The sequence below is a fragment of the Euphorbia lathyris genome, chromosome 2, assembly GCF_963576675.1.
Source record: "Euphorbia lathyris chromosome 2, ddEupLath1.1, whole genome shotgun sequence".
NCBI classification, from domain to species: Eukaryota; Viridiplantae; Streptophyta; class Magnoliopsida; order Malpighiales; family Euphorbiaceae; genus Euphorbia; species Euphorbia lathyris.
In genome coordinates, this window is record NC_088911.1 from 87,666,061 (window position 1) to 87,677,492 (window position 11,432).

The window sequence follows — 11,432 nt, forward strand, 5'->3', positions numbered from 1 at the left end:
AGAGCCCTCAACCATTCTGCTTCTTGACTAGCCAATTCAAGAGCTATAAATTCTGATTCCATGGTTGATCGAGCAATACAGGTTTGCTTGGATGAATTCTAAGACACTGCACCACCACCTAGAACAAACACATAGCCACTGGTGGAACTCACCTTATCATTGTTAGATACCCAATTTGCATCAATATATCCTTCTAAAACAGCAGGAAATTTAGTAAAGTGCAAACAATAATTCATGGTACCTTTTAAGTATTTCAGTAAGCGATAAAGTGCACTCCAGTGTTCATTATTTGGACAGTGAGTATATATACTCAATCTACTAACAACATAGGCTATGTCAGGTCTAGTATGGTTCATTAGGAACATTACACTACCTATGATCTTAGCGTATTCCTCTTGGGAGACACTATTTCCTCCCTTATTACTTGTTAAATTTACACTAGGATCATAAGGAGTTCTAGCTGGAACTACATCAAAACTGTTAAATTTTTTCAACAGTTTTTCAACATAATGTGACTGTCCTAATGAGAACCCATTTTTTGTCTTAGTAATTTTGATGCCAAGAATTACATCCGCTTCTCCCATGTCTTTCATGTCAAAGTGAGAAGATAGAAAGAATTTTGTGTCATTAACCATATCTAAGCTTGTCCCTAAGATAAGCATGTCATCTACATATAGGCATATAATCACATAATTCGAATCACAAGACTTAGAATAGACACATGTATCTAATCCATTAACCACATACCCATTGGAAAGTAAAACACTGTTAAATTTTTCATACCATTGCTTGGGTGCTTGTTTCAAACCATAGAGTGACTTTCTCAATTTGCAAACTTTGTCCTCGTGTCTAGGTATGACGCGTCCTTCTGGTTGGTGTACATAAATCTCCTCTTCTAAATCCCCATTTAGAAATGCCGTCTTTACATCCATTTGATGTATCACCAGGTTATGAATTGCTGCAATTGCAATCAGAACTCTAATAATAGAGATTTTAGTAACAGGAGAATAAGTATCAAAATAGTCAATTCCTTTCTTTTGACTATAGCCCACTACAACTAATCTAGCCTTAAATTTTTCAATGGATCCGTCAGGCCTCAATTTTCGTTTAAATATCCATTTACACCTTATAGGTCTAGAGCCTTTTGGCAGATCAACTAATTCCCATGTATGGTTAGCCATAATGGAATCTATTTCACTCTTAATAGCTTCTTTCCAAAAATCGACATCTATAGAAGTGACAGCTTCTTTATATGTTTTTGGGTATTCTTCTATTAGATAGGCAGACATAATCTCATCAGTAATGTTATCTGGATTTTCTAATAGAAAGGCTGAAATGAAATCTGGTCCAAAGCTATTTTCTATTCTTCTTCTTTTGCTTCTCATAGGTTCAAAAGCAACATCATTTTCATTCTCATCCTGAGGTAGAGATGAAGCAGACACAATTGGAGTAGGAATAGGTAATGAAGTAGAAGCACTAGTTGCATCACACTGTTTGCCTTTCTTTAGGGGAAAGATGTTTTCAAAAAACACTACATCTCTAGATTCACATATGCTATAGTCGTTCAGATTCATTAACCTATAAGCGGCACTATTTGAGGCATAACCAATGAAAACACAATCAAAGGTTTTGGGTCCTATGTTTGGATTTCTAAAGGATGTAAATGCAACTTTAGCAAGACAACCCCAAACTCTCAAAAAATTCAAATTGGGTGCAAAACCCTTCCACAGTTCATAAGGAGTTTTATCTAACTTTTTATGAGGAACCCTATTCAGAATATAACATGCAGATAAGACAGCTTCCCCCCACATATTATCGGATAACCTAGAACTAATTAACATGGCATTCATCATCTCTTTGAGAGTTCTATTTTTCCTTTCAGCTATACCGTTTTGTTGAGGTGTATACGGTGCAGTAGTCTCATGTACAATGCCATTATTCTCACAAAAGGACTTAAGGAAAAAAGTTCCATACTCACCTCCCCTATCGGACCTAAGCCTTTTTATTTTCTTATCTAATTGATTTTCTACCTCTGATTTAAACTTAATAAACATATGCTCAGCCTCATCTTTTGATTTCAATAAATACACTTTGGTATATTTAGAGAAGTCATCAACAAAAGTAATGTAATATCTTTTGCCACCTTTGCTAACAGAATTTTTAAAATCAGCCAAATCAGAGTGAATTAAACTAAACAGTTCTATACTTTTACTCTCAACAGGTAAGAAAGGTTTCTTTGCAAATTTTGCTTCCACACATATAGAGAATTTGGAATTAATTTCAGAATTAGTGACATTTATAACATGCATATTTCCCAACTTTTTAATGGAAGCAAAATTTACATGTCCTAATCTACCATGCCACAAATCAATGAATTCACTCAAGTAAATAGAAGCAGATGTAGTTGCATTAATTCCAACAGAATTCACATGGACAGTGTTCAAAATAAAGAGGCCATCAGCTAGGTACCATTTTCACACAAAAGTCTCATTCCTAGTGAGAATAACCTTATCAGCCTCAAAAATAATTTTTAAACCAGCCTTATTTAGCAAGCTACTAGAAATAAGATTTCTACGAAGAGCATGCACATACAACACATTATTTCTGGTAGCTTGCTAAATAAGGCTGGTTTAAAAATTATTTTTGAGGCTGATAAGGTTATTCTCACTAGGAATGAGACTTTTGTGTGAAAATGGTACCTAACTGATGGCCTCTTTATTTTGAACACTGTCCATGTGAATTCTGTTGGAATTAATGCAACTACATCTGCTTCTATTTACTTGAGTGAATCCATTGATTTGTGGCATGGTAGATTAGGACATGTAAATTTTGCTTCCATTAAAAAGTTGGGAAATATGCATGTTATAAATGTCACTAATTCTGAAATTAATTCCAAATTAGCTTCAACCACAACAGCAACAATAATTTCTTCATTTTCCACCAGATTGGATTGTGGAGCAGCTCTGTTGTTTGGATTCTGATTGATGTGTTGTTGGTTCTTCCTTTGGTAGCACTGAAATGCCTTGTGGCCAGGTTTACCACACACAAAACATTCCACTACTTTCCTCTTCTGAATTCTTCCATTCTTCTTGAAAGGCTTGTTCTGGTTTGAGCCTTTTTGGAATTTGGTTGAGGGTCCTTTGGTCCTGTCTTTTAGCACCACAGCAGATTCAACAATATTAGCATTAATTGAAACAGATTTTGAGGAAAGTTGCTTATCTTTCATTCTATTTGCTTCTTCAGTTCTCATGTGGCTGACAAGCTCCTAGAGACTGAAGTCCTTTTTCTTGTGCTTCAGATGGTTTCTGAAATCACTCCAGGAGGGTGGAAATTTTTCCAGGAGGACATTGGCTTGCAGAAAATCAGACATTGTCATGCCTTCACCCAGAACTTCAGCAACTAGATTCTCATATTCATGAATCTGGTCAATGATGGGTTTTTCATCAACCATTTGATAATTGAGCCATCTTCCAACCACGTATTTACGTTTACCTGCATCATCAGACCCGTATTTTTCTTTCAGGGTATCCCAAATTTCTTTGGCAGACCTTTTATTGACAAAAATATCGAACAATGGGTTTGACATATGATTTAGGAGATGACCCCTAACTGGTTTGTTGTCTTTTTCGTATTTTGCAGATCGGGTGTCATACTGTTAAACAATCAGAGACATGGCAAGACCATTTGGGTCAAAGGGTGGATCCTGGACAACAACATAGTCCAGTTCGAGTTGTTCAAAGAAAATCAGAATTTTCTGCGACCATCTTTTGTAATTAAGACCGTCCAGAGGTTCAAGTTTGGAGAGGTCAGGAAGGGATTTCGCAATTAAGGCAGACATGATTGCGAAATAGAAAACCGCTTTCAAATTGTAAGAAATAGATTGGGGTTACAGAAAAAAAACCGATTGGAAATTGAGAACAGAAATTGAACTGTGCCGTGGCGGAGGCCACTGCCTTGAAAGCGATTTCGACAGACCGAGGTGCAATCTGTAATTCCGATCGCTCCCCAAGGTTAACACAGAAACCTTCGAACTTGTGCACTCAAAGTCAAGGATGATGGAACAGTAAGAGTGTATTTTAATTGCCCAGAAAGTTTGGTTGAAGAGATTAAAAATAAAAAACTGTATCTTCAAAGCTGGAAACTTGTTGTATTTATAGGCTACAGAAATATGAACGTTAGAAGGTTCATATACACGTTAGAACGTGGAGTGAGACCAAGAGATAAATAAGGTTCCGTTTTTTACTAATTAAAACGTTGAAGAAAAATTCAAAGAAGTTGAAACGGATAAAAAAATAAAATAAAATTTGGGCCCAATCCAGTCGGGATGGGCGGGCGTCGCGCGAACGAACGAGCGAGCGTGTGATATATTTGCTAAAACCACTTAACACAATTTAAAGGCTTCTAAAGCCCAATTCTATATATACCCACTCAAAGGGTTGTAAGTTTCCCATGTGGGATTGTAAAAGTTCTCTTGAGAGCAAAGTGCTTAAAGACAAATATACCCCACACTTCAAAGCCATTTTATTCAACACCAAAACCATTTTTCTAACAATGGAAAAGTTCAGAAAACGCGTGATATATTAGACCTTTATTTTTCTTCATTTTCTTCACATAAAAATAAAGTAACCAGTTATTCACCTCCAACCAATATCTTCCATTAAATGACTAAAAGCTATAGTTCATATTTTTCAAGACCAACAAAACATATTCTTTGTCACATTAAGTGCCAGATTCATCAAATGCAGATTTACATATTCATCTGACCGATACTGAATCAACTTTTTGTTGGGCTTTGTAGACTAATAGATCGGCCAAACTTCAGCGATAGGCCCAACTTCAGCGATACAACTTGAGTATTACGATTATGGTTTCTTGGGCGATTAGGGTTTTTTTTTGGGCGATTAGGGTTTCTTGAGGAGTATAAATATAACCTCTTTCTTTGTAATCCGCATCTCAAAATTATAGTAAAATATCATGTCTTGGTAGTGCTCCCAGACGTAGTCACTCAAATAGATTGACGAACTGGGTAAACAATTCTTGTGTGTTTGTTTGTGTTTCGTTTATCATAATTGCATTAATTCCTAACAATTCCAATTTCACGATAAATTAATGGATCCAATTCATTTTCAACAACAATGAAGATAATTACATCTCCCACACTCGAGCTATGTATTAGTAGAATTTTTGAGGTCTTTTAACTAACTTTGAACTATTTTTATTAAGAATTGGCTTAAAATACTATTTGGCCACTGATCTATCCAAAATTTTATTATTTGGCCCTTGACCTATTATTTGATCATATTTGGCCCCTGATCTATCCCAAATTGGTGAAATTTCACCAAATTTGGATTCAAACTTAACCGAATCATTATCTCATTGATAAGTAACGATATTTTGACACTTGAGCTTAATAGATTTTAGTTTAAGATTTGTTTTTTTCTTTTTTTCTTTTTTTAATCTAATTAATTATTTCCACATAATGTGGAAAAATAACTTTAAGAAATATCACGTTTCAAATTCAAGTGTCAAAATATCGTTATTTATTAATGAGATAATGTTTCCGTTAAATATTCATATAAATTTGGTGAAATTTCACCAAATGGGATATGTCAAGGGTCAAATGTGATCAAATAATAGGTCATGGGCTAAATGACACAATTTTAGATAGGTCAGGGGTCAAATAATGCTTTAAGCCTTAAGAATTTGAATCAAATGCATCCCTTATCTTTAATTTATATTTAGGGTCTGTTTGGTATGTTATAATGCAATTTAATGTAATTAAAAGTATAATATAATGGAATAGAATAATGATTTTCATTACTATGTTTCGTTGGCAAATTTTAATAAAATTGATAAAATGATATTATCATTACGATACCTATGTTTATATTAGTTAAATACAATTTGATTTTTATTTTTTTATCTTGGGGCTTGTTTGTGATAATTAGATAATAAGAGGGGTTAATTTATAAAATAAATAAATATAAGGACAAAATTAACTCTTTTTCTTTTGACTTTTGACATTTTTTAACACCGTTAGTCAATTTGGCATGTGTTTGCTAACAGAATGAACCTCAAGGTACATTTTTACCAACTTTTAAACCACATGGTCTATGTTTGAAAATGATCTAAACCACAAAGTTTATTGTTGTACTTTTTCCTAAATGAAATCACACAACTTAGACATTCCATGTTGACTTGAGCATTTAAAAAATGCATTACTAACTGTTGTCAAAAGCATTAGAGGCACTCGCCTAGGTGTCACGTGACTAGGTCTGAGCCAGGTCAACATCTCGTGTGTCACCAAGACTTCTCCCGAGTCTCGATCAACCAAATCCTACCAACGGGGTCTATCCCTTTTAAGCGTCCCATTAATGCGTCTGTTGGTAATATGTCCCGATGAGACTCCCGACATATAAACCTCGCCTTTAAAGGGACACACACTATGGGCTAACTTTGGAGGTTATATTGTCTATAGAGTTCTACCCTATGGAGACATTCACCTCCCTTTATGAAGGCCGAATGCCTGACTCTCTTAGCCCATAGGGAACTAAGGTGGATCGCTTAAGCCAATACTGACTACTGACCCAAAGAGTGGCGGAAATCCAACACTAGGGTAGTCCCTATCCCCTATAGTGTTCCTTATACTAACTTGGCCTCTACCATCAACGTATATCAATAAGTTCCATTCGCCACTCCATGTTGAAGCCTTCTCATAGCTTTGCCAATGCTTGAGGTTGAGTTTTCCTATGGCCGAACTCCCCTCCTTACATCCTTCCCCACTTAGAGGATCAACAACCTCGTTGATCGGGCTCACCTCCTCCAGAGGGACTTTCACGTCCTCCTCGAACATTATTGAGGTTGCGCCAAGTAATCCACACTTTTGTTTTCCAATCGATCCCTACTCGCACTTCACTCTGCTTTAGTTTCCACGTTGCTTGCTTGTCTCTGAAAATGGTTTCCGCTTCAACCATCATGTCGTTGTTCTCATTTCGTTGTTCTTGCAATCTGCAACTTAAACATCTTCATCCGAAGATCTTTTCTCGCATTGTAAATTCCAACATGTTCCTTTATAATAGCAAAAGTAATTTCTTGAACTTTTGAAAAATACTTTTCTATTATTAAGGGTCTTCATCTGAGTCTTATTCCTTCATTCTGGTTCTTTCATCCCATTTTTCTTCTATAGTTGATCTTCGTCTAACCGACCATTCAATATATTTTACAATACTATACCATAAGGGCGTCCATACAGGTCCAATTCCCCCTAATATGGGCTCCCCCACTAGAGGGTCGCCGTCCCTAGTGATCGAGAGAAAGGGTTTGGTACGTCAACAAAGACCATTAATGTCTACTAGCCAAACAAATTCCTCACAAACTTCAACTAATTGATGTTTGCTCTAGTTTCTGCATGTTCACATTCGCAATTTAAAAAGGTGAATATTGGTACTCGAAATACATTTTAATGCATCCGTACCAACATTCACAATGTAAGCAAAACATCAAGAAAATAATATGTCAATTAGTATTCATGATACAAAGGTAAGCCCACTTACGTGACTGATCAAGTATTTAAATACTTTGATATATCAAAATTAGGTAAAACCCGCTACACCCGCTGTTTGACAAACATCCCATTGTTGTCGTTCCCTATCTTTTAGTTTTCAAACATTTCCTGTCTCGATTTGTCTCTGACTTCTACATTGGGTTGCTTCCCCTAGTCCCTCAAAATGATTTTGAAGTTGAAATTGAAACCCAAATATTGACAACCAGGGGTTTTCCATCGAAGGTTTTAAATCTTCCTTCTTCAATTTTGACCATGCTCTTTTTCACCGATCTTTACCTTAATGGGTTCTGATAGGATCTCTTTGCTTGTCGCACATTTTAGCTCACTGGTAGAATGCCTCTTATTTGGATGTACATGTCCACAATTTGTTAAGCCTTTTGCTTGCGACTTGTTAACAATCATTCCCGTTTGCTCATACCACTATTTCGATTTGCCTTGGTTTTGCTTGGACAAACTTTAGGCTCCTTAGATTTGACCACTACTGAGTTTGAATAAATGTCCATGCACACTTCATTCCTCTTAGTGGGTCACCACTTTATTACCATTGAGACTCTTCACTTTTCTCAAGCTTCTTAGAGTACATGCACAGAAAATGTGTCCTTCTTATATAAGAGGTATTTTGGGTGTCCCCTCCACAGAGCTCATTACAAGCAAGGATCAAAGACTATGAAATATTTCAAGCATCCACTCAATATATTCATAGGAATAAAAAAGTTTCATCTCCAACTGAGGAGGTCTTCAAGGGTATATACGGCCCTGCCAATAATTTTCATCTGTGATCACGACCTATTCTATTTTTTTTCCACCAACACATCGGTCATCCTTATGGACCGAAGGTCATTGCAAATGTTGAAAACACTACTTGTTGGCCCACGACCTCAAAGTTTTCACAATATGATCTCGTGACCAACTTTGGGTCAAATGAATTTTCTGCAACGTTATCCCACGACCTTCTTCGGTCAGATATAACTTTCGTAATTTTCCCATATAAGGCCAATCATGGCCACCGAATTTTTCAATCGGTTGTTTCCCACTCGATATTTGCAGTTACTTCCGATATCTATCTTTGCCATGATAGACTAAGAAATTATGCCTAAGAATACCCATAATTTTCCGCACAAGGGTCCGTTTCCATATGATGGACATTGTCCAAGTAATCCAAAAGTAACAGAGTTTTCCTCGACTGTTGAGAAGGAACGAGCAACTTTCCATTGAATTTAGGTATAGAAGAATTCAGATTAAGCCTTAATAATCCTACATCACCAAAAAAGAATCCAACAATCCATTTCTGTGATACTTCTCTCAAGCACCCAATTCCGCCTGAATTTCTAACCGAATTAAGATGACTCAAGAACAAACTACATATGGAAGTGGATAAAGCTACATATGTTTATTTCTTGCTGAAGGGATCCCTCGTCTCAAGTAGGTGTATTTTCCCACCATCATTCTGGAGGGAGGTCGGTTAACCATCTCAAACATGTAGTGATAATCAAATTACTCGGTAAAACAAGAATATAAGCTAGATTTTCTTCTTATTCGCTTGCTAGCTCTCTCCTATCCCCTTAATCATGGCACTAGCAGGATACACATTCTAACTAGTGGCAAAGGAGAAGCTTTCTAGATAAAGGCAGTTGGGGATAACCATATTCACCCCAACCCAAAACTACGTGGGTTTAAAATCTTTGACACCATTTTTCTTATTGGCCAAAAAGGCTTTTCAATGAGAACTGGTCTTCCATTTATGGATGTCATTATTAACCTTTTTGATAGGCTGCCAAAAATTATGAAATACTGAACCGCTTAGTGGCAGTTCCAAGTCTTTACAAATGTTTGGTAAGCCATCAATTCCAGGGAGGCATTAGGCGAAAGTTGACTAGGGAACAATTTTAACTCCTCAAGAACATCCGTGAGGCTGGAGGAATGAGGAAAATTCATGCCCCATTCCAGCAATTGAAGGGAAAGACCCAAGCGGCCATTCAATCCGACTCCACTAACAATTCAGGTGGTATGGAGGAAGGTTGATCCTAGACCTTTGGGTTAATTTTCCTAAAAAGAAGTGCGTTTTGGAGTGGGGTTAGTCATAATTTCAGTGCCACTAAGGGTTAGATCTTCAATTTGTGATTTGTGGTTCTGAAAGTTCTTTTTGCTCAGAGTTTCCATACACCAAAGAAAAGAAATGAGAGAAAAGGTTAACCACTTAGTGGTTGAAAAGAGCTTGACTAGAACTCTGAAAATCTGGTAAACCGAAGAAGAGGCAAGGAGGATAAGAACGTAGAGGAAAATTTGAAATGAAAATTTCTCCCTTTTATAGACTTTCGAGGCTAGGAAATCAAAATGAAGGATCTAGTAGACATCAATACAAATTCATCGCTCGAGGAATCCCAATTAAAAAGGATATTTAATGCTTAGAAAACTCCTCACTTATTTCCTTTTTAAAACGATATCACACTTTGTGATACGTGGAAACATTCTAAGGGAGGGGGTTAATTTGAAAGGGCGCCTGAAACTGGCCCCTTGCTTTGGTAGTTAGCCTCAGCATTTACCATGCCTTCTCGTCTCCTCAATCGTCCATAATGAATAGTTGAGATAACGCATTGGATGTTCCATTTACATCTTGTCAAAATTCAAAATGACACTTAGCTTATCCGTCAATTTCCTATTTGACCTATGTCGGACTTCGGACCATTGAATAGATCATTCAGTTCTTTGAACCATTCGGTTAGTTCCCCTAGACAGAAGCCCTAAAGAACTCTAATAGACAAAAATGGGCCAGGAACATCTTATAACAAGCAAATAAAGAAACACGTCACAAGGAGCAATCAACACCTCTAAATCAAATGCAATGAAGGAAGATAACTTCCTCAAACATGTGCATCAATAAGGAAGGCACGTCAGTTCACCAGAAATATCATCTCAAGATATACATGATAAAGTTTGTATATGCCAAATCCTAGTGGTACCATCAGGGGATATACTCCTTACACGTGTATGTACTGTCGGCTAGCGCACATAAACCAATCTCTCTCCAAACTTTCCTTCATTATCTTATAAATGGAACAAGATGACTACACAAAAGATATCTTAGCACAAAACCCTAGAATTCTCGTATTTTCATCATCTTCTTCCTCTCAAACTTAGCTAGTTTAGGTATCAAAGTGAGGTCGCAAATCATATCGCCCCTCCTTTAACTCATTTTCTTCTTATTGCAGAAGATTATAGTTTTAAACCATAAGTGCAGTAATGTTCGCATGAACCCTGATGATCAAATAAATTCGGTTCGTCATCGTTAGATCCAGTCTGGATCTAACTATGAATTGTTGGAGATTTAAGGGAAATAGGAAAATGGCCTTTTAGTCATTTGCCACTACTCTTGCTACTTTATGTATCCCACATGGGAAACTTGTGAGGAAGTTGAAAGGTTTAAATTGGGTTGGGCTTTATGTGTTATTAAATTGTGTTAAGTGGGTTTTACAAAATAAACCACACGCGCGCGCTCGCTTGTTCGTTTGCACGACGCCCGACTGGACTGGGCCCGAATTTTATTTTTGGCCTTTTAATATTTTAAACCTTTTGACTATTTCTAAAGAAGTTACAAGTCTATCTCCACTATCCCTATTCTTACTCAACACTACGTTTTTCTCTCCACAACGTTGCCCACTACAACGTTCAGTTTTTCAACTTCAATAAAAAGAGTTTCTGGAAATATAGTTTTTACACACAATTACGATTTTCATCACCAATCAATATTTCTTCTCTGGGCATTCAAAACTTGCTGTTCCAAAGCTTCGCCCTAGAGTGCACTAGGACGGCGCTTGCTGTGTTAACCTTGGTTGACGATCGGACTTCCAGATTGCACCAGAGTCTGACG